Source organism: Humulus lupulus, chromosome 9, assembly GCF_963169125.1.
Source record: "Humulus lupulus chromosome 9, drHumLupu1.1, whole genome shotgun sequence".
NCBI classification, from domain to species: domain Eukaryota; kingdom Viridiplantae; phylum Streptophyta; class Magnoliopsida; order Rosales; family Cannabaceae; genus Humulus; species Humulus lupulus.
Genome location: NC_084801.1, coordinates 33919875 through 33945821, shown reverse-complemented (window position 1 = coordinate 33945821; position 25947 = coordinate 33919875). Strand labels below are relative to the sequence as shown.

The 25947-nt window shown below is 34.1% G+C and overlaps 1 long non-coding RNA gene across 3 annotated transcripts; it reads left to right on the top strand.

Annotated features, from left to right (window-relative positions):
- Positions 1 to 19019: 19019 nt before the first annotated feature.
- LOC133801029 (uncharacterized) lies at positions 19020 to 23584 on the top strand. Of its 3 annotated transcripts, none has more exons than XR_009876709.1 (6): positions 19020 to 19152; positions 21080 to 21396; positions 21744 to 21851; positions 22814 to 22936; positions 23123 to 23198; positions 23311 to 23584. It is a non-coding gene; the product is annotated as an uncharacterized LOC133801029 (long non-coding RNA). The 3 variants fall into 3 exon arrangements; XR_009876708.1 differs by having other exon boundaries at positions 19025 to 19152; positions 19220 to 21396; XR_009876710.1 differs by lacking the exon at positions 19020 to 19152 and having other exon boundaries at positions 19256 to 21218; positions 21328 to 21396.
- Positions 23585 to 25947: the final 2363 nt, after the last annotated feature.

The window sequence follows — 25947 nt, the reverse complement described above, 5'->3', positions numbered from 1 at the left end:
GACTTGATTGGACATGATTGATCACTTTTTTCAAGAAAGCACGGGCGGCTTTGACAAATTTCGTGGGGTATTCGAAGGGTCAGTTTCCTAAGTTTACTTATTGCTAGTCGCAATAAATAAACTTGGGGGCAAATGTTTACCCAAAAAATGGGTGCTGATGACGTGGCAGGGATTTCTCACACGTGGTTGAAACATGGCAGAAGTGATGTCCGACTATCAACTAGAGACACATCACTTCGTCAGGGCTTAACTTTTAGATACGATCAGGTTAGTCGTATAATTTGCTTTTTTTCCTTCTAAGATTGTAATCTTATAATAATTGCATTGAATATTTCCTTATTATTACCTTAATACGCGGTTAATAAGGAAAGATATGGCCCGTTGGCCCGTGTAACCCTCCTTGAGCCTATAAATATACATGAAATAGCTCAAGGAAAGGACTTTTGATCCCTAAAACTTTTTGCTAAGATAGAGAGAGAGAAAGAGATCTATAGTGCAATTATCCATCGTTTCATTGTATTTCTTCCAAGGTTTGTGAAACTTAAGAACCCTAGTTCTTTGATCACTACTTTGAGATTCAATATTAATAATAACACTAAGTGGACGTAGGTCATTACCATTCTTTGGGGCCGAACCACTATAAATCCTTGGTGTTTTCTTCTTTTCCGTTGGATTAAATTCTTAATTGTCGTTTTATCTTTTGTCGTACATTTGACTCCATGTCGTTGGCCAAATCAAGGGACAAAAAAATGTATACTGAGATTTCAACATTCTTTCATCAATCAAACCATACAACATAATTGTATAGAACTTACCTCTATAAATATGTCGAAATCTCCACTCTACTCCATGCAGGACCTTCGCAAAAAGTTCTTGGGAGGGCCTCCTCTGTTTATAATCCTTTGAAAAAGAAAAGATATAGTTGATTTATGCCATAGTTAAACTAGAACCAATAAACTAATTTTTTCTGTAGCAAACAGCAAAATAAAACACACCAATGGAGGAAAACAATCATCTCCAGCTCTCCAAGGAATAGAGAACCCTCCATGCGTACTAGTATCATAAGTTGTAAGAGTTTTGCAAAACATATGAGGGGTTGATTTTGTTGGTGACCCTCCAATGCCCTCATCCCCTACCAACTCTTGAAGCTCTTTCCCTTCTTGTTTCACTCCTACCAACTGAATAATATCCAAAACAAAACATTCATACCATCATCATTGATCATCCCCACTACTAAAGAAAGATGACAAAATTTGACTAAAATTTTAGAATAAGTAATATTCTAACACCAAATTCAAAGTCCAAAACAGTAAGAGCCAAAGGAGGACAAACAGAATATAATACCACAACATTCCCCCTATCTATCCCAACAGAGAGAAAAAAACTTACCCAGCACTCATGGATGCCCCACGCCTTACAGTCGATTGAGCCAATGATGTCGAGTCCCCCGCTTGTGCCACATCCACGATGCCGAGCCCACCACATTGTAGCGCCGCTACCTACACCACCACTCACGACCCCTCTGCGAGACTGAGCCACCCATGACCCCTACGTGAGACCGAGCTAGCCAAGACCCCCGAGCCCCTATCGTTTACACCGTTTGCCTATGACCGGCCCCCAAGCCCCACCGTTTTCCCAATACCCACAATCGTTCGCCATTCGTGTTGTTCATCGAGTGTGAGGGAGAGGGAGTTGAGAGGGTGAGTGTTACGGCTGAGAAGTGAGAAAGAGAGAGAGATAGGGTTTAGGGGAAAAGGAAAAAAAGCGTGGCTTGGGTAGAATTTTTAGTTTTTATTTTAATTTTAAATACAAAATTTAATGATATTAAGAAAAAAAATACAATAAAATATTAATGATATATTATTAATTTTTATTTTCTAATTATATTTAAAAACTGACAACTTATAATTTCAGTATATTATTCTTTATATCATAATTAATTAAAATTTTATATAAAAATTATTATAAATAAAAAGTTAATAATATTAAAAAAAAATTAAATCTAGAATTTAGGACACGCATCAATTTTTAAGACTCGCAACACGAGTCCTAAAAAGTCCAAGAAGGGTATATTAAAAAAACAAATCAAACTTTTAGGACATGAATCAGTTTTTAAGACTCGCTCCGCGAACCCTAAAAGAAATTCTTTAAGGAATCCCAGCGTGAGTCCTAAAAAGTCCATGAGTTGTTTTTAGGACTTGCATCTGGTGAGTGTCCTAAAAAATGTCCTGAAATGGTGTTTTTGTAGTAGTGAATATTTATATCTACTAAATTAAAAATACATAAATATTATAAGTATAAATAACATAATATAAATAACTATAATATAAATAGCAATTATAATTTATCTAGACAATCATAACAACAAAATAAAAATCTAAAATAGATTCGCCGCCTCCAAGAGGTTTCGACATTTGTCTCCCAGATACAACTGACAACGACAAGTAACTCAATTACTTTACTGAACCAAATATGTCTGAACTCTACCACACTAAGAATATAAAACTTTTAACTAAAACCATAATATAAATATAATTTATATATTTATATATTTCAAGCAAGGAATTTTTATGGTTTAAACTACTAGGCCATGATTCCCTTATATAGGCCAAGAATGAAAAATAAAACCTTTCAAAAGCAACATGGGACTAATCCCATTTGTTTGTCAATTCAAACAAAACTTCTAATAATCTCCCACATGAATGAAAAGCTGACTCAAGAAAAAAAAACAACAAAATAATTAGACCTAGGTGATAGAGTTAAACGTTATAAACCTGCATAGGATAGGTAGGTGTTACCCTTTGAACCTTCCCTTGTGTAAGTATATTTACTTTATTGGCTAATCAGTAGACGCGGTGTCTTTGAACTGTTCTGTCGTTCGTGTAAACAATGATATACCACACACATGAATCTTTCCTGACTTCTCAATATTATGTTTGTTTTTTTCCCTGAACATTTCCCTGGTTTCTCGAAGAGATATTCCAAGAATTGAGCCCTATTCAATTCCTATAGAAGTGGCTTATCTTCTCTCTCACATAGGTGATTTTCTTAATTAAGAGTAACCCGTATTACTCTGCTCGACATTTCGACGCATAAGAAATCATTAAAAGCATAGCGTAACCTTTTCCTTACGGTTATCACTGTTTCATCATAGGAATGGACAATGAGGATAACCCCCACAGTGATCCAACATAGTTTTTACAGTTTTAGTTGTCCCTCTGAACCTAGATCTTGGGATCTCCTATCAACTAGGTTGGGTGTCTACTATATTGATTTTTCATTCATGGCCTTTAGTCCTATTCCCCTTGATGATTTTTCAACCAACTCTCTATTTAACCCTTTAGTTAGCGGATCCGCAATATTATCCTTTGACTTCACATAGTCAATAGAGATAACTCCAGTTGAGAGTAGTTGTCTAATGGTATTGTGTCTACGACGTATATGTCTAGACTTACCATTATACAAATTATTATGTGCCCTACCAATTGCAGAATGACTATCGCAATGTATGCCAATAGCTGGCACCGGTTTAGGCCATTGTGGAATATCTTTTAAAAATTGACGAAGTCATTCAGCTTCTCGCCACACTTGTCTAAGGCAATAAATTCAAATTCCATCATGGATCTAGCTATTATCGTTTGTTTAGAATATTTCCATGATACAGCTGCACCACCGAGTGTAAACACATATTCACTCATAGACTTTGAGTCTTTCATATCAGATATCCAATTAGCATCAGAATACCCTTCAAGTATTGCTAGATATTTAGTATAGTGCAGCCCATAGCTACGAGTAAATCGCAAGTACCTAAGTACTCTTGTTATTCCTTTCCAGTGGTCAGACCCTAGATTACTCATGTATCTACTCAGTTTACTAACTGCGTAGGATATATCAGGTCTTGTACAACTCATTAAGTACATTAGACTTCCAATAATTCTAGAGTACTCTACCTGAGAGACACTCTCCCCATTGTTCTTGAACAAATGTAAACTCGAATCTACAGGGGTTCTAGATACACTAGAATCTTCTTGTTGAATTTCTCAAGAATTTTGTCCACATAATGTGACTGACTTAGAATGATCTTATCAGATGTCCTTGAGATTTGAATCCCCTTGAGATTTGAATCCCCAAAATGACATTTGCTAGACCCATATCTTTCATGTCAAATTTTGAGTTCAACATACTCTTGATAGATTTGATCAACTTATCACTGCTTCCAACAATGAGCATGTCATCTACGTAAAGACACAAAATGATATAGTTATTATCTGTTTCTTATAAATATATTTATCGCATTCATTGATTTTGAAGCCATTTGCCAACATTGTTTGGTCAAATTTCTCATGTCATTGTTTTGGTGCTTGCTTTAAATCATATAAAGATTTCATCAATTTACAAACTTTTCTTTCTTGTCTTGGGGAGGAAAAACCCTCAGGTTGTTTCATATAAATTTCTTCATTTAAGTCCCCATTTAGAAAATTAGTTTTCACATCCATTTGATGCACTTCAAGATTGCGCAACGCAACAATAGCAAGTATCATCCTGATAGAATTTATTCTCATCACAAGAGAAAGTGTCAAAGTAATCAAGACCTTCACATTGCTTATTACATTTAATTACAAGTCGTTCCTTATACTTATCAATTGAACCATCAACTTTCATTTTCCTCTTGAAAATCCATTTGGCCCCTAAAGGCTTACATCGTGGAGGAAGATCTTCAGTGGAGTTCACAGCTTCATCAAAGCTTTGAGGTTCACCTTCTAGCAAATAGGTTAGAAAATTTGGACCAAAAGACTTTTCTATTCTAATTCTTTTGCTACGTCTAGGTTCATCCTTACACTCTTCATTTTGATCATCACTATTTTCAGCAATAGTCTCATGTGTTTGTTTTAACGAACTTGAATCCTCTTTTGACAAAATTCTTGTTGTCTTCTTCAATACGAAGTCTAACAATCAATTCTTCAATGTTCACATGTTTTTGTTTGTGCTTCAGGTAGCTCTTAAACTCCCTCCAAGCAGGGGGTAGCTTTTCAATCAATGCAGCTACTTGGAAGGTCTCACTTAGGATCATACCCTCAGAGTGAATCTCATGCAAGATAATTTAGAATTTCTGAGCTTGACTACTCACAAATTTGGAATCTACCATTTTATAATCTAGGAACCATCCAACCACAAATTTTTTTGCACCAGCATTCTCATATGTATATTTCCGGTTTAAGGGCTTCCACAGTTCTCTAGCTGTTTTCTTTGTATCAAAGACTCCATACAAAGAGTTTTCCAAACCATTCAAAATGTAGTTTTGACAGAGAAAATCATCATTTATCCAGTCTTTCATAGTCTTAATGACATGGATATGTTTTTCATCTTCTTTGAGATTTTGTTCATCATCAGTAACGAATCTCACAAGATTCATCATAGTCAGATAGAACAATATTTTTTGCGGCCACCTTTTAAAATTTTGCCCATTGAATTTTTAAAGTATTTCCCCAACTCTCAGAAGATATTTTGTACAAACCATAGCAGAACCCCATTGGGTATGAGCTTGAACTATCAAGGCTGGTGACTTAGCTGTCTCCTCATTATTCCTACCATTTTGGTTTGCTTCAGTTGTCATTTTTTCTGAAATCACAAAACCAATAGTGTTATTTTCCTAACAATGGAAAATTATACGGGTTCGCTTAGATAAAACTTAAAGAAAATTCTCAGGTTAGCCTGGAAGGGTAAAAAAACCCAACCATTCGTGGTCTAGCCTCTCGTAGAATATTTATTTATACCATTGTGGTCTAGCCTCTCGTATAATATTTATTTATTTATCCAGGGTTTAGCCCCTGCCTCATCAGTCTAATTTCTTTGAAAATATATAATTCAATATAACGTAATTAAATATAATACTTAAAGAAACGCAATATGATAAATAATACAACATAAAACCGAGGTAACACAATTTTCTTAAAACAAATTCGTCGTATCTTTGCCGATACGACGAAGAACGACAAGTAACTCAATTACTTCGCCGAACCAAATATGTCCGAACCCTACCACACTAATAATATAAATTTTTTAACTAAAACTATAATATAAATAAAATTAAATATTTATATATCTTAAGCAAAGAATTTTTATGGTTTAAACTACTAGGTCATGATTCCCTTATATAGGCCATGAATGAAAAATAAAATCTCTCAAAAACAATGTGGGACTAATCTCATTTGTTTTTCAATTCAAACAAAAACTTCCAACACTTATTTCATCAAAATACTTGTTATTTACTACTTACATTATCGTTTTTATGTTTGAAAAGTCACAATAATTGTGCTCACTATTCTGTATTATTACCAAAATCCTCCAACATCAATGGAAAAAAAAAATATCAGTATAACAAACATAATTCTTGATAAACACTTAAAGGTATGGTATATGTTTATAAACTATATACTCCAAATTTCATTAATGTCTTTAAATTATGAATTTTATTAACTATAACTAATACTTATCCTAATAGTAATTCATGAAATAAATTTTGAAACATGGCATTACTTTCAGTAGGAAAACAAACCGATTCTTAGACCTATGAACCTATACTTAATTAGTTCTTCACAACTTTTTAGAACAAACTTTAGCCTAATTAAATGTGTAATTAATGAAGTCATTCAAGATGTGTAGGGAAGACGCTATAAATGTCATGAAATGTTAATTTATTTTGAAATCATAATACCCAAAGTTTAGGAAGTTAATACTCATGAATTATAGCATCTAATTTCATTTCATTTCATATTTAGTACTTTGGAGTACATAATGCTTTATCAAAAAAAAAAAAGAAACGTGGCGATATAATTTGGCATATAGTTGAAGTATGACGCTTTAAATTGAACTTCGAACTTTTTCTATTTGGAAACTTTCAATAAATTATATTTTTCTATTTTAATTTGGCGGTAAACATATTTATTCAAATATATATTTATTTTTATTATATTTTTTTAATTATCATATAAATTTTAAATAAATGAACAATATTATAACATAAATGTATTTAAAAAATTAGGACAAAATATTGTCTATAATTTTAATAAAAACTGGTTTACTATTTCAATAATCTTTACATATATGATATCTAAATACAACATTGACATATATATCTTTACATAACTACACCACATATATATATTACAATAATATTTAAAAATAAATTAATAATAAAAATAAAATAAGAGTAGAAAAAATCATAGTGTAGAGTAGTGTACATGCATCAACTATTTTAATTAATTAATTTTTATTTAAGTTTATATTTTGTTCTAGTTTTTGAATTTGGTAGTGACAAGAAAAGATTATATATTATATATTTAATAAAATATTAATATTATATGTAGATTTTAAATTTAATTTTGTTGTTAGTTTATTACTAGTTGATAGTAAATTGTATTATATTATATGTTTAATATTATATTATTCTAATATGAGAAGTGTAAGTTTAATTAAATTTTATTTAAGATGTATAATGTATGATTTTATTATTTTTAAATAATTATTATTGTAAAATATCTCAAAAATATACTATTTTAATTTATTTAATTTTTTATTTATTAAGTTTAAGTCATGTTTACAATGTACTATTAAATATAATAATATTTTGTTAAAGTTAACAAAAAAAATAAAAAATTGTTAAAAACAAAAAAGTTGTTATCTACACACTTTTTTATATAAAATAGATATATATGCAGTTTTTTTTTTTTTTGGACAATCTAATAACATCGAGTGCAAATATTACATCATATAATGATTTAAATAATGAGAGGCTTAAGGTTGAGCGGAACCTCAAAAATATAAACTGGCATATGTAAGTGTGTTTAACATTTATTTATTTCATTTTAATTTCACTTTTAATAGCTTAAAGGGAACTAATGTATGTTGACTTTTATGTTGCAGTGTCACGGTATGGAAACATTTATAATGAATGAGATCAATACTATGCTTGAAGAATGGGTCCAATATCACTGAATGTATGCAATGATTGTATAAACTTGGTTAGCTTTTAGCTTTTTAGGTTAAGCTCATAGTTTAATTAGTTTTCACTTTAGTTAGATTACTTACATTAACATATTGATAACATATTATTAATTTTGATTAAATATATTAATATAAGATGTAATTAGACATATTTTGTAATCTGCATGAAGCAATATGTTTTTACAATATAGAAAATATAGTAATTGATATATAGCAAAGGAATCATAAAAATTATGTAATTTGTCTTTATGTTAATACCACATCTCAGCAACTTGGCACTTAAATGTAGGTCAGTCGAGAAAGGACCAATCTTAGCAATATAAGAATGCTGAGAGACTCATTCAAGTGCCAAAAAAAAAGGCACTTTAATGTACCAATCTTGGCGTGGTATCTGTCTTGGCGGTTATATGTTTGCTAAGACAAGTCTATATTGGTGGTTTTTAACACTATTGGTATAGGTTGTTTGGTACGTAGACTCATATATGTGAAAGCATTTTTAGTTCTAATGTTATAGTTCAATGAAGTTGTGAAAGTCCTAATTTGGAAAGATCTTTTATAAGGTATCAAGTCATTCTATTGTTTTCTATTTTATTTTGTGTAGCATATTATGCAAAGAATATAGCTCAACGTAAAAAGTCAAATTAACGACATATTACATCGACCAAAGCTAGACGTAATATTCTCTCAAATATTAAGAGTATGTTTGGCCAAAAGAATGGAGATAGAATAAGAGCAGAAACCACAGTAGTACTCTAAGGAGGTGTTTGATATAGGAGTTTGGTTTGGGGATAATGAGAATGAGAATGTCAAATCTAACATATATATATTTGATAAATTTATTTTTAATAGCTTGGGAGTTTGTGTTTCCAAGTGAGTCATATTTTTTAGCTTGATTTGAGAGTAATTTTAACATTTTAAACATTTGAGTTTCACATCTTTTAATCTAAACCCTTCTAACTCTACTTCCACAAATCCAAACCTCATACCAAATACCCCTAAGTTGTTTGGCAAGTTAGGAATGATGAAAGATAATTTTCTATCATTTTGTTTGGTATTAGAAGGAGAATTGAAAAGAATGAAAGAAATTTGATTATAAAATTACTATCTTACCCTTAATATATTATCAATCATATGTTCTTTTTATTTGATTATAAACTGCATTTATTATTTTTCAAGAAAAAAATTACATATATTGAAAGCTATATTAATATATAGGGATATTTGCGACATAAGTACCCAATGTTTGGCGTTTGTAACCGGCATGACACTACAAGAAAAATGGGCTACTGCTTCGGTTTTTAAGGTGGAACTACTTCGGTTTTCGCATAAATTCATAACCGAAGTAATTCGGAGCGAAGTAAAAAGTGGTGAAAAATCGAAGTGGAAAATGGACTTTCTACTTCGTTTTTTATATATAAAGCGAAGTAGAAAGTAGGCTATCTACTTCGGTTTATATATATAAACCGAAGTGGAAGGTCCTCATATTGAGGTGGCGTCTCCATATTGAGGTGTTTCCACTTCGGTTTATACATAAAAACCGAAGTGTAATGTCTATTTTTTTTTTTAAATCCACCAAATTTTGATAAAATTAAAATTAATTTTGAATTATATATAAATTTCTTTTTTTGTTTACAAATTTCTATTTTTAATTGCTTTCAATTTTATTTATTTATTTTCATTGAATTTATAACCGATTTAAAAATCACAAAATTTATACACTTAAAATTTAATTTCTTATAAAATTAAATATTTATACATTCACATAATTATTAAGTAGAATAACCTAATCATTCCTATATACACTCAAATAATTATAATTAATTAAAATAGTCTAAACATTCATACATACATTCACATAAAACTAAATGTATGTATAAACAAAATATCCTTACTAATAAATTTAAGTCTTCAATTGGCTTAACTATTCTTGTTGGATCGACAAGATGTCCTCCCAACCCTTGGCGGCAATTTGGCTACTATTAACTTTGTCATTTATTTCATTCTGCGAAACAATCTAATGATAGATTAAATTAGTAACTTGTAACAACACTTAAAAAAAATTTCCTACTTTACTTTAAAACACTTACAACTCTTTCTTCAATTTTTTTGTCCAAATTATCTTTGACAAGAGTCTTCTTCGTTTCTCGCGCTCTTATCCAAATTTCATATACCTCTACATCTTCCACTCCTAGTTCTTTTTTCTAGGACATCCAACATAATTGAAGTATAATTAATAAATTTTCCTAAGTCTAACAAAATTTTGGCAGCATAACAAATGCATTTTAACATCTTCCAAAATTTTAAAAAATGTAAATAACACACAGAATATCTCGACATAGTATGCAAATTAAAAAAGAAAAACAATTAATAAAATCTATAAAAAAAAAATTGGCAGAGTTTCCTTTGTTTTTTGTAGCACATCCCAATTTTATAATCATCTATAAATTCAATACAAATAAATACAAAATCAACACACATAATTACATCCTTATATCACCGCCAATATCAAATTTCCCAGAACCTACTTCACTAAAGTAAACATGCATGATTTAACTCTAATTTTATAAATAAATATTGCAATAATAATAAATAAAATTTAAAGATTACTCACCTCCAATATTACTCTTGAAGTCACCCAAAATCAATACAAAATTGGACACTAAATCAACAACCCTACTAAAAAGCTTAAACAAAAACAAATAAAAATCAGTTACATAATTAATTAAACTAGTTACATAATCATCAAACAACATATCAAGCTAGCTAGTTATAGAAAATAAAAAACAAATGCCACTAATAATCCAAACATTTCAAGTTCTAACGTTGACAACAACATTACCTATTGAAGCTATGTTTAAAGATTTAAATAGCAAGTCACAACAAATTTTAAATTTGACTAATATATATATAATTAATAACATTATATAAAATAACAAAATAAAAAAAAATATAACACAAATATACTAAAATATAAGTATTAAATTCGGAATAATATAAATAGCAAGTCCCTTTCTATTTCGGTTTTTATCTAAGAACCGAAGTAAAAGGGTTGTAATACCCTTCAGGGCCGCGTTTGCTTTGCTCCACTTTTCACTTTTGTTTTTTCATAAAAATCGAAGTGGAAAGTCCCAATATAGTATGCAAACCATACCTGGCCATTGTCTATTTTCTATTTTAACTTCGTTTTAAAAAAAAACCGAAGTAGTAGCCTATTTTTATGTACTACCATTCCCAAAAGCGATGTAAAAACCCATTGAAAGGCCTTTACTTCAGTTTTTTTATAATCTATGTGTAAAAAACGAAGTAAAAGCCTATATTTCTAGTAGTGTGGACCCAATCTTTTTTTTTTAGCAGGAAAAGTACCAAAAGTCACTAATAGTGTAATTTCGTCCAATTTCGTTACTTAGGGTTCCATTAGTGTCTTGTTAGGGACACGTGTAAGGCCCAGATTAAAACAATTCTTAAAAATTAATTTAAACATAAAAATAAAAAGTAAATATCATTAAGAGTGTCCTACGTTCATCAAAATCTGGGTATTAACCCATTATCATCATCATGGTCATCAACATAAATCTCAATCACAGTCAAAATTATAATTTCCCAATTCCAACAAAACACACAGTAAAAAAATTGGATCAACCATTTGAATAAACACAGTCAAATCAATTTATAGATTCCAATAAAACCACCTTTCTCCTTCAACAGACAAAGCCCATATCTGTTAAACCCAATAGCACATTTTTTTTCCAAAACCCACCCAAACACAACAAATTTCACAAACTGCCCACATTCAACAATTACACAAAAAAAAAAAAAAAAGAGGAGAAGGAGTTGCACCTAGAACCCAGCCGCACCTTGTCCTTGTCGATCTGGGCGTCGACTACCGAGAGAAACTCTTGAGCTCCTGCTACACTTGATGGGCTATGGCGGGTTGGACATCTAAAATCCTCTGGAGCAGAGATGGGTCGACATTGGGGGAGGTCGGGGAGGGCACACAACAAACTTGGGTAGCGAAGGACTTCGGCGAAGGAGACTGAGGAAGGCACGGGGGACCTGGGCAGCAAAGGATGTTGGCGGGGGAGGACACTACAGTGGAAGAAGACGAATAAGAAAGAAGAGGAGGAAGACGACGGGGGAGGGTACGATAGTGGAAGAAGAAGAAGAAGAAGAAGAAGAAAGAAGGGGAGGAAGAATTTTAGTTTTTTTTCTTCTTTTTAATCGGCTTTAGTTTTTAGTTTAGGGTTTAGAATACTTTTTAATTAGTTTTCTAATTTGAAATTAATTTTTAAAATAATTAAAACTAAATTTGAAATTGTATTTTAATTTTTAATTAGCTGTTTGTATTTTTAATTTAAACTAATTTTGGAAATTATATTTTTTTTAAAATAGTAAATTGTATTAAAAAATATTTTAAATGAAATTAAAAAGTGGTTTAATCTGGGCCTTACACGTGTTCCTAACAAGACACTAACGGAACCATAAGTAACGGAATTGGACGGTGTTGACCCTTGATTTGGTCAACGACATGGAGTCAAGTAAAACGATAAAAAACAAGATGAAATCAAGACAAAAGATAAACGACAACCAAGATTTATAGTGGTTCGACCCCAGAAAATGGTAATAACCTACGTCCACTTAGTGTTCTTATTAATGTAGAATCCCAAAAACTATGATTAATGAATTAGGGTTCACGAGTTTCACAAGCTTGGAGATAAATACAAATTTGGCAGATAAAAACACTATAATTCTTTCTCTCAAAAGTCCAAAAGTCCAAAAGTCCCATCTCTTGAGCCCTTTGAGTCTTATTTATAGGCTCAAGGAGTTCTACATGGGCTGATGGGCCTTAATTACATTTAATACAAGCGTACCTAAATAAAAATAGAAATCACAATTATTACATAAATGCGACATTACATATCCATAGAGAATATCTGAAATGCTACGACTAGACTGGTCGCCCATAAAATATGTTGTCTGCTGAGTGAATTATCTTCTGGTCCATGGTCGAACTAATCATACTCACTGAAACGGTCACATGCATCCCATGTGTATGTTATTTTTTCCACTTCATCAGGTAAATCTTTTTTTGGTAAACATTTGTCCCTCAAGTTTATTTTACTGTGATTAGCATATAATAAACTTAATCGAGCAGCTCTCTGTCTGACCCATCACATCTGTCAGCGCCTTTTCGAAAAAGTAAATAATTATGACTGTTGCAGTTTCCCAAAAGCATTTTGATGGCTACCACACATTCCTACGCATTGAAAACTTACCCTCATCATTACCTCTTTTACTGTGCCACGATCAGTATAAATAAATCACTTTTCTCATTTTTTTTACCTATTACCAAACCTTCCTCTCTCAAGAACTCAGAAGAAAATTTTTCGAAAAATTCGGTGATCCGGGGCATATCTGACCAACCTTGAGCAACAACACCCGTGACTTCCACACAATCTACAATCCAAGGAAGCTTTTGAACTCCTTGTCTCTGTTATACCATTGAAAATGAATTTCACGATTTTTTTGGTCTAAGTTTTTGAATATTTTTGAGAAAAAATATTTTGGGGTAACCGGGCTCATATACAGAAACATGATAAAATAGGAGTTTTAGTTAGTAAAAACATTAAGTGAGGTTTGGAAATCAGTGTGGGAAGTAGGAATACTGTTTTAGGGCCCAAAATCGAAGTGAAAATTCGAGTTTTATGCTTTCAGAAAAATCTGGGTTTTTCCCGCCTGTTCTTGGAGTCGAAAAGTTATTCTAAAAAAACTTTTTACTTTCGCTTTTTGATCTGTTTTTCCAAACTGCTCGTATGTTTTTAGTGTTTACGTTAGGATGCTGCTGGTCGTATAAAAGCTTAACTTTTATACACGAGCAATGTTATCCCAACGTTTCCTCTTCTTCTATCTATTGGCCGTAGATTCTCATCTCCCATTTTCTCTTCTCAGATATTCATCCACGATCCTTGGGGAGGTGAGAGGCCAATTGACGACGATCTTCTCGCGCTGCTATTCTAGGATCAAGAACAACCGCCACTTCCTTCTTCCTAACAAAACCCACCGACCAGCCCTCCGACCAGCCAACCTAACATGGGTCGCGTGAAATACACTGCCCGTAGAAAAGAAGAAAACAATCAGCTCTCCTTCTAACCAGCCTACCCCTTGTGCCGATGACCCTTCAACCAACCCCAGCCTGTAGATTTTGCACCACTAGAAATACAACCCAGAGCCTGGCCTCGCGACGGCCTTAGGCCAGACGTTGACTGGTACATTGCGCCTCCAAGCGTCATATCGGTGAGGATGGTGAATAATTATCTCAAGAAGTATGGTCGTCCTGGGATAACCCTAGTCAAGCCTTCTCCCGACCAGAGGACAAACGTGCCTGGAGGCGCCTTCAGCACCTGGTCGAGGTACCACATTGAGGCAGGGACAATTTTGCCCCCTGCACGAATTTTTTCAAGGGGTGGCCAATTACTTCAAGGTTGCCCCTTTTTCAAATTACACCTAATGGATATAGAGTACTATCAGCATTCTATATCCTTTACAACCACAAAAAATGGCCTGTGCCTACACCACACGAGGTCAACTACCTGTTTGATCTCAAGTCCAACCCCAACCACAACAACATGGGGTTCTTCCATTTCTACCACCAAGAGTCTGCTTGTACATTTCTGAGCGACATCACCTACAAATCCAATGTAGGAAAGTACTTCCAGGAGTACTTTCTTATGACAGACTTGGTCGCCAATAACTTGGCTTTCACTTGAGGAGGTAAATTTCTAAAACACTGGTCGTTTATTTATTACTAGTTTGTTTTTCTTCTTCGTCTTTAGAACCTTGATGTTACGTCTACGTCCATGGTATCGACCAGACCCCACTCTAGAGATGGAGATAAGGGCCGCAACCCTGGCCAGCTTGATGAATATCGAGAAGAGCGTCAAGGAGCTGGTCACAGAAAGAAATCTGAGGCTGGTCGGCCTCTTGGCACCTCACCAGGAGGTGAGGGAGTCCACCACAGGGAGTGCTACTAGAGAGGGCCTCCCCGAGCAGCAACATGATGTGTCACGACCCCTGAGATGGCGGGCAATAGGAGTGACCATCTGGGAACCCTCCAGCAACCCTCAGGCTTTTGCTTCCCTTGCCCAACATGGGAAGGGCAAGCAAAAACTTCCAGAGTACACCGGGCTTGTACTCGAGTCTTCCGACGAGAACGATATTGACTTCTCACTTTTAGATAACTTGCCCATACCCTGCCATTTATTTGACAGGGACGAAAACTTTAGATTTGCGCTCAGTAGTTTAAATTTAGACTTCTTCGAGACAGAGAGTGGGTGTAGCAGTAGTTCTATAAATAATGTATCGGCCAGTAATAATAGCTCAGGTATATTACTTATAATTTCCTTTCTACTTATTCCCTTGCTCTTTTAAATAACTTAAATTATAATGTTTGATCGTTTGTTTCCATCCTGCAGCCATGCCTTCTGGACAAGCCTTTGACCTATACACTGACGATGATGCTCCTCCGAGCAAAAAGAGAGCAAACATGCCGCATCCTAGGGAGGGCAGCAATGAACCCTCCAACAAGAAGGCTCAAGTAGAGGATCCTTCGGCACCTCCATCAGTGCCCACTCCTTCAAGGAATACCACACCTCCCCCTCTTCCTCGCAATAGCCTTCCTCCCGAGCAAGCAAGGAAACCCTCAATCAACGACCTGCTGAGTGTCTCCTACAATGCTACTCATGAGAAGCTACAAAGGTTTTCAAGGCATCGTCGTAGCCAGGAGGCCTTCTCGCACCTTCCTCTGCTACCGCACAGCCAGGTCATCAGCCGCGGGCTGGCTGAAATTCTCAGCGTAAGTTTTTCTCCTTTCTCTAATTGAACAACATTGTCTCTCACTGCCCCTGACTGGTTTGCTATTATTATTCTATTCGCAAGGTATCCTCACAATGGGGCACGACTGGCGGCAAGCTGATGAGTTCGAGGCTAAATTTGCTGAGGAGGTCAAGGCGGTCGAGGCCAGATATGCCAAGCAGCTAAAAGCGCCCAAGGAGAAAAATGCTAGCTTAAGTGAGGAGCTAAGGAAACACCAGGAGGCATTGGTTAAAATCACTGAAGCTAAGGAGAAGTATAAGGAGGCTTTGGTGCTAAATTTTAAAGAGGCCTACAAACTTCAAGATGACCTGGTGATCAGTAGGAAAGAAACCGCGGAGCAGAAGGAGCGCGCTAAACAGCTCAAGGAAACCAATGCTCCCAACCTGGAGAAATACAAGGGAGCAGCGTTCGAATGCTTCTACCTGTTCTGGAAGAGCAACCCAGGGGCAAACTTTGACTACCTCCCAGAGCATATGAAGCAGGCTGAATTGGCAAAGTGCATTGCTCGCCTGAAAGAAGAGAAGAAAGCTCAGGAATCTCCTGAGATCTCTTTGGCGACAGGCATCGAAGGTGCCAAAGAGGATGCTGGGACTACAGTCGACCAACAATCCCAACAAGAACCTCCTTCTGCTGCTGCTGCTCCATAATTTTATTATTTATTTTCATTTGTAACTGGGACATACGAACCACGGTTCGTGATGCAAGACAATTTTTTGCTGCGAAGGGCAACTTCCTTTTAATTACTAATTACATCCGAGCAGCAACTGCTCGCGGTGTAAAAATTTTTACTTTGATATTATAATATTTGCTATTTATTATAACATCTGCTCGCGTGACCGAACTTAGCATAGCATTTTGTTTCCATTTTACAAAATCCAAAATTTTTGAAAAATACTCTAAGTGTCGTAGTATGCTTTCCATTATTTGGCTCATGTGTTTACATATGCTTGTTGATATGTTTTGCTTGCTTAGTACCTTATATGCCCCCCAAGTGATTGAGGAGCTTAAGGTCCTTGGTCACTTGCCATGACCAAGACCTGTTCGAACATTACTTCTTGCAAAACTTATAAAAAATGATAATATAGCAAAACAACACATGTAATAAGAAAATACTTGTAATAAATACAAATATTAGCAAGAATAACTAGCTGTGCACAGTTCCTTTTATTTTTTGTAATAAATGGAAAAAATCGTGTCTGTACGAGTGATCAAAAATTGATCTTACAGTTGTAAGCGGCCAGTCATAAAATTGACCAGCCCTTGTTCATAAACTTGTAAAAAGTAAAATTAATACAAGCCAATTCTTTAAAAAGAACTGTTTATTGATAATACTTGCGCAGGTGTTCTCCATTCCAATAGCGAGGAATGAGATCTCCATTCAAGCGAGCAAGTTTATATGTGCCAGGTTAGAGGACTTCTTCAATCTGATACGGACCCTCCCAGTTACGTCCAAGCACTCCGGCAGCTTGATCGCATGTGTTAAGAAAAACTCTTCTAAGTACTAAATCTCCCACGTTGAACTTTCTTTCTCGTACTTTAGAGTTAAAATATCGAGCCACTGTTTGCTGATAAGCTACCACTCAAAGTTGAGCTTGCTCGCGCCTTTCATCGACCAAGTCCAAAGACTCCATCAATAATTGATCGTTATTACTCTGATCGTATGCCAACCTTCTATGTGATGGTAGGTCTAACTCAACAGGCAACATGGCTTCATATCCATAAGCCAGAGAAAATGGAGTATGACCTGTTGCTGTTCGATGGGATGTTCTATACACCAAAGGATTTCTGATAGTTGTTCTGGCCATGCCCTCTTTGCTTCTCCAAGCCTTTTCTTCAGGGTGTCCTTCAGGGTCTTGGTGACAGCTTCAACCTGTCCGTTTGCTTCGGATGAGCTACCGATGAAAAGCTATTGATAATCTCGTGCCTCTCACAAAAATCAATGAACAGATCACTGTCAAATTGTGTGCCATTATCAGAGACAATTTTCCTTCGCAACCCATATCTACACACGATGTTCTTGCACTACTACAAGACTGGGCTTTCCAAACACGATGTTCTTGACAATCGTAATAGCTTTGCGGAACTCTACACCGACAGTTAAAAACTGTAGGTATAGAGGCCAACGCCGACAGCTAATTCGAGACCAATACCGACAGTTAAAATGTGTCGCTATTGACCCCAATGCCGACAGTTAATTCGAGACCAATGCCGACAGTTAAAATGTGTCGCTATTGACCCCAACGACGACAGTTAATATAAGACCAATATCGACAGTTAAACGTTGTCGCTATTGACCCCAACGCCGACAGTTAATAAAAGTCTAATACCGACAGTCATAAAATGTCACCAAAATTCAAATAAAAAATTAGAATTAATGAATAGTATAATTTTAAAAATAAACTAAATTATGTAAATATATATTTATAAAAATTATGTATTTATTAAAAACTTTTAAAACTAGATTTTTTTTGTTTCTAAATTTTTCATATTATTAACTTTTAGTATTTATAATAATTTTAATATCAAAATTTAAATTTATTATTCTTTAACATATTTACAAATTTAACTATATTATTCTTTAACATATTTATAAAATTATTTATTAGTTAAAAATGAGTTATTTTATTAATTGTAAAAATATTGTAAAAGAATTAATGAATAGTATAATTTTAAAAATAAACTAAATTATGTAAACATATATATTTATAAAAATTATGTATTTATTAAAAACTTTTAAAACTAGATTCTTTTTGTTTCTAAATTTTTCATATTATTAACTTTCGTATTTATAATAATTTCTATATCAAAATTTAAATTTATTATTCCTCAACATATTTACAAAATTAACTATATTATAAACTATTTTATTCTTTAACTACAAGAGTAATAGGCTTTAGCGACTACACTTCTAGCGGCGACATTAAAAATTCATCGCTAGAGGTACTTTGAGAGACATGTGGGTATATCTCTTTTATTTAGCGCCAAACCAAATAAAAAAACCCAAACCCAATTTTATTTTCCCTCTGTAACTCTCGCTCCTCTTTGACCCATACCCCAAACCTCTCTGTAAGTCTCTCCCGAACCCCCAAACGACTCCCTCTGTAAGTCTCTCTCCTCTTAGACCTCAATCCCCAAACCCCAAATGACTCAACCCCAAATGTCTTGCAGACTAAAAGCCAAACCCCAATCTTCGAAACCCCAAACACAGACGGCTCCTCCAAGCTCCATCATAGACGGCGTCTCCAAGCTCTCCTCCGATCTTCCTCTCGGCATTCTACGGTATATATATTTAGTTTATTTTATTATTAATATTCTTAACTTAATTAGAGATTTTGTCTACAAGAAGACTATCAAGTGTTGAGATTGACGGTTCTTTCGAAGCTTCATCGGAGACGTTCTTCCAAGCTCCATCGGAGACGGTTCTTCCGATCTTCCTCTCCATCTACAATATATATATATATTTAGTTTTTATTATTAGTATTATATATATAATATATATATATATATATATATATTCTTTTGTGACACAGGGTAGTCTGAAATGAACAAAAACAACTAAGTATATATATATTTTTTATCCTTGATACCATTGTTATTTTTGAAACATCTTGCTTTAGTCAAGGAATTAGATATGATTGCAATTGGGTTGGGTGGCTCTGATGTTATCTTTTGAACTTTTTTTCACTTCCTGTTCCTGATATTACCTTCTTTGATATGTTCTTTTAAGATATTTCTAGTCTTATTTGTTTGCTGGGAATGTTATTTTATTGTCTGTCGATATATCTATTATATTACTTCAGGCTCTTGATGATGACATTACAGTTTTATGGTATTTGTTGTGTTCTTTTTTACTTAATACTTTTAATCTATTTATGATCGAATTTTCTAATCCTTATGTGCTACTAAAATTATTTCCAACAAGCACCTCTGCATAATTCTTAGTTTGTATTTTTTTGACTTGGAACATGGTTGTAAGTTGACAATGCTAACCCCCATTCCCCCCAAGAATAAACAGAACAAAAGAGCTAATCGTCATCTTTGCTTAAACAAAATTATATGTCTATACTCTAATTTAATGAGAAGATGCACTTAGAGACTAGATTCTCACGGAAAGTTCTGCACATATTTTTTCTATGGTGCTTCTGAGAGTTTTTGAATGAGGGACTTCATGTTATACATATATCTTTAATGATTCTTTCATTTTTTAACGGATTCTGAATTATTGAACCATTTAAACCTATATGCAGCAATCGACAATATAGAGTCTCAAAGTTATGTAATGGATAACTTTAGAGCTGCTAGCATGTGATCTCTTTCACAAATTGATAGTCTTTATGATTTTTCTGTACACAATTGTGTCCTTAGAATATGAACATGAAATAAAAAAGAAGAAGAAAAAAATTCTGACAAATGAAAAAGTGCATTTTGATTGCCTTTGCTATGTCACTTAACTCACTTCAATTGATTGTAACCATTTCCTTTCTTGGCATGGACTGCCCTGTGTCACAAAAGAATATATATATAAATATATATTTCGGACCTGCTCTGCCTATGATGTTATCTTTCATGGTGTTTCTAATATATACTTAGTTGTTTTTGTTCATTTCAAATAAAAATAATTACCCTCTATTTTAACAAACGAGAGCTTATGTTTTTGGTTGTTCTTGGTGTGTGATATTTTGTAGTGCTTTGAGGGATCATAGATTTCCTCCCATACGCGCCGAAGAATTGCCCTCTTAGGAGTGTACAGTTTCTATATTTTGACTGATTATGAAACTACTTGAGGCTGATAGTTATGAGATTTGGACAATAAATATGCAAACTACTTGAGGCTGACATGTTATTTTTTGCTTTATATTTGTTTGTTTTGTTTTGGTTTTTAAGATTGGGACAATAAATATGCTATGTTTTGTGTGTGTATATTTTAACCAACCTTTCATGCTAGTGGTGATATAGTATAATCTTTACTTGAGAAGAGCCAATAGATTAGTGTTGTTATTTGCTATAATCTTTCATGTTTCATTGAGTATATATATATATATATTCATATGTATTATTGGATTCCATTGACTATATACAAATTTTTATTAATGATTGAGAGGTGTTTGCTTTTTGATTTATTTTGTGTTTTAAATTCAAGTCATGTTGCTTATGGAAAGCTTATTTGAATGCCTTTGTTCCTTTTATTTGTATTTTTTTGGCCAAGATTGAAGATGAATGCAAAGATGAATTTCATCAATATTTGAAACCAGAATTTTTTGTATGGACACCAGGAAGAGCGATTCTTGTTACTCAAAAATTAATACTCAATTTCAATGCAGTCAAGGTTTAAGGCCTTCTACGTGGTATTGCTGTCTTCTTTCTAGATGGACTCCTCGGGTTTTTTTTCTTGACCCTTTTCTTTTTTATGATTGATTATGTTTTAATTTTTTTGTGGGTTTGCTTTTATAACAGTTGATTGCTTTTATTTTCTCTTGGCATCTCCTTTGGCACGAGTTGTTCAGACTTAAGATCCTTTAGTGGGTAAGTCTTTTATGATCTTAGTTTTAAATATAAATATATATATATATTTTTATATCATATATATTGTCTTCTGATATTATATGTGTTTGTGAGTCAATTATCATGCTTTTTTTATGGTTTAATGATTTATTTTTTCTAATCGTCTTTTATTCTGTTTGATTTATTCTTTTTTTATGTTGTAATGATGATAAATTGTATAAGCAGAAAAAATATAAAAAATTCCTTTCTACTATATTATGTGTTTGCACCTTTGGTCTTAAGTGTAGCTTTAAATGTCTTATTCCAAATGATATCTATATTTACACATATGTTTTAGCTGACAATTTTCTTTATCTTTAATTTTGTAGGCATTACAAAATAAAAATGAAAACAAAAGTACTGAAAAGGAGGCTCAAAGTCTATTGTGTGTACTGAAAAGTCCAAGTATCCCAAATATAGACATGATACTCTTGCAGGTCAGCCATCTTGGATTAGTTCTCCTCGTTTCTACTTTTTATATAGTAAATTAAATGTGTGTTAGTAATGTGTCTTGATGTTCTCTACTTGTGTTACTTTACTCAATCTCCATGGATAAGTACTATTACTTGACCAAAGCATGATGGGGTTGGTATTGAATGACCAAGCATATTTACAAGTGGAATGAAAGTCAGTCTCCTAATAATTGCAATATTGAGGCTTGAAGGAAAAAGATCTATATAATTTTATGGTGTATAATTTTATCGCAACTGACTTGATAATTTACTTAGGATTTGGCGTCTTCATAGTCAATATACATTCAAGAAATGCCTTCCTTTTGTTCCTGCTGCTATTGTTGTAACTATGTACACATATAGATACATATATTAGTGTTCATTAATAAATTTAATTAGTAGATATAGTTATGATCTAATAAAGTTTTTTATTATATCAGTTAGTGTCAATTATTTAAATTGCTTGTGGTTTCCAAAGAATTGAAACTAGTGTTGTTTCACTATGTTTTTTAGATGGAAAAAATTGGGATTTAGGAAAGCGATGTTTTATTAAACTTTAACCACACAAAATAGAACTCACATACAAATTAATATATCTTGTCAGAGTTGTTTGCAAAATATATGTATGGACATTAGATGTTTGCATGAATTAAGATTTATGATTTCCTGAAATAATTTAAGAATTTCTACTCAAACAAGGATTGGATTCAATGTTGATGTTTCTTATATTTAGTGTGTATTACTACATGTATTTAGTTTTATTCCTTCACTGTGTTCTACAATCCTAGGTTGGGATTCTACATTTTTTTTCTTCTTTTCAGAAACACAAATTCCTACTAATTTTTCATGATTGCAAATTTCAATATCTTATTACATTTTGATCAGTTTGAGAGGGCATTATAATTATGTTGCAAAGTGAACTGTGTAATTTTTATATGCATGTGCAGGGCTAGTCAATAAAAATTTGTTATTCCTTTAGCCAAGTACTACAAGACAGTGTGTTGAAACCAAATATCTCTGGGCATGCATTTTCATATGTTGTTTGAAGCCGAAGAGTCTGGAACAAGAAGGTAGCTATACTTGAATCTTTATTCCTGTTCTGATAATAGCTGGACAAAAGAATTTAACATTGGTTTATGCTTAGATTTTCCTGGATCTAAATTAACATATTGCCTTCTAAAATTCAAAAATATTTTCTGTAATACTGATGAATAAGGATAATTTTGGGCTGAAAGCAAAATGAATTCCTTTGGCAGGTATATGGGTACAATCACGGATATTAGTGATCTTGATCCCGCTAGATGGAAGAATTAACAATGGCGTAATTTGCAGGTTAGTTGATGGGGCAACTTGTTTCTTTTTTCCTCTCTTCATTTTATGTTATTAGTATTTTTCTTATTATTATTGTAGAATACTAACGTCATTTGTTTGTAAACTTGATTAGGTTGGTTGGGACGAATCAACTGCTAGGGAAAGGCGTAATAGGGTCTCAATCTAGGAGATTGAACCTGTAATTTTTATTTGAGTAAATGATTCTTTTTTGAGTTATTAATTATTTACTTTATAAATCTAGTTATATATTTTTTAAAGTCAAGACGATTATGTTTATAGACAAGACTATATAATTTTTGAGTCAAGTAGTAGGGTTATATTTGTCCAAAATTTATATTATTAGATTTGTAAATACTTTGTATAAGTATTGTTATTTTAATTTATAATTTTTTAGATTTGTATGTAAGTGTTTCATTTAAATCATAATTTTTAATTTAAAATAAAAATAAATAAATTTTTTGTAAGCAATGACGAAACCTAATAATTGTCGGCATTGCCAGCAACGACGACACCTAGTAACTGTCGGTGTTGCCAGCAACGGCGGCACCTAGTAACTGTCGGCGTAGCCAGCAACGGCGACACCTAGTAACTGTCGGCGTAGCCAGTAACGACGACACCTAATAACTATCGGCGTAGCCAGCAACGGCGACACTTAATAACTGTTGGCGTTGCCAGCAACGGCGACACCTATTAACTGTCGGCGTAGCTACCCCTACGCCGGCATAGGTAAATACGACAGTTAGTCGACTGTCGTCGTTGCTTAATAGCGACAGTTAAAAACTGTCGGGAAATTCAATTTTTGTAGTAGTGTTGACCACAAAGTCTAAAACTTTCTTGGTTGTTATTGTCGCAAGTGGCTCAGCTTCGGCCCACTTTGTAAAATAGTCAACATTAACTATGGGTAAAGACTCGATCAAATCAATCCCCCACACTGCGAATGGCCACATGCTTTCCATCTGTTGAGCTCATTTGGGGCTGCTCGAGGTATTTTGGAGAAACTTTGGCACTTGTTACATTTCCGCACAAAATCCATGGAGTCTTCAATCATGGTAAGCCAGAAGTATCCTTGCCTTATGATCTTTTTTGACAAACTTTGCCCCCCAGCGTGATCTCCACAAAAACCTTCATGGAGTTCTTGCATCAGTTTCTTGGCCTTTTCTTTAGAAACACATCTTAACAGCGGCATCGAGTACCTTCTTCTGTATAAAATTCCATCGACCAGAACGAACCGAGCCAACTGCCTCTGAAGGGTCCTTGCTTTTCGTCTTTCCGCTGGCAACACTCCTTGCTCAAGGTATCTAATGAAGGGTGTCATCCATGTGTCTGTCGCTTGGATCACCAGTGAAGACTCCTCTATTCAAATGCTTGGTGCTGACAAACGCTCAACTGGCACTATGTTGAAGGTGTCAACGTCCTTCGCACTTCCTAACTTGGCCAAGACATCGACATTTGAGTTCTGATCATGATGTACTTGCTGGAGAGTATATTTTTCGAACTGCACCAATAAGTCCTTGGCTTTGTTTAGATAAGCAACCATGTTGAGACCTCGAGCTTGATATTCTCCTATAATTTGATTAACCAGTAGCTGGGAATCACTGTAGATCTCAATTGGCATTATATCCATGTCTTTGGCTAACCTTAATCCTACGAGCAGAGCTTCGTATTCGGCTTCGTTATTGGACGTTGTAAAATCAAATCTGATTGCGCAATGGAACCGATGCCTTCCAGGGTAATCAAGATCAGCCCTGCTCCAGCATTGTGCTCGTTTGAAGAGCCTTCTACGTATAGCTTCCAGGAAGGAGTGTGACTTTGGAGTCCAGTATCCTTCATCAGTTTGATATCCTGGATTCCAGTGAATTTCACGACAAAGTCTGCTAGAGCCTGTCCCTTTACAACTGCTCGTGGAGAATGAGAAATATCGAACTGCCCAAGTTCGATTGCCCATTTTAATAATCGACCGGCGACTTTTGGTTTCTACAAGACTTGCCATAATGGCTGGTCGGTGAGTACCAGGATGGGGTGAGCTTGAAAGTACGATCGCAACTTTTTGGAGACAAGAATCAAGCAATAGGCTAACTTCTCAATGGGCAGATATCACAACTCTGCTCCCACTAATCTCTTGCTTACATAGTACACAACTTTTTGGACATGGTCCTCCTATCTGATCAAAACTACGCTAGCAGCATACTATGTGACTGCCAAGTAGATGAACAAAGTTTCTTTTTCGACAAGTTTGGACAAGATCGATAGTTGTGAGATATGGGACTTTAGCTCCTGAAAAGCCTGTTCACACTCTTCCGTCCATTCGAACTTCTTATTGCCCTTGAGTAGATTGAAAAATGGAATGCACTTGTCTGTTGACTTTGAAATGAATATACTCAAAGCGGCAATCCTCCCGGTTAGGCTTTGAACATCTTTAATCTTGGCGGTCGACTTCATCTCGATTAGGGCCTTGACTTTTTTCAGGATTAGCTTCGATTCCTCGCGAGTTTACTATGAATCCCAAAAATTTTCCTGATCCAACACCAAAGGAACACTTGAGGGGATTTAGCTTCATCTGATTTTTTTTTAAGATGTTGAAGCATTCTCGTAGGTCCCCGATGTGCTCTTTTGCATTCTTCGACTTAACCAGCATGTTATCGACATATACCTCCATGTTAACGCCGATTAGTTCCTTGAACATATGGTTGACTGGTAAGTCGCACCAGCATTTTTCAAACCGAAAGGCATTACTTTGTAACAGTAAAGA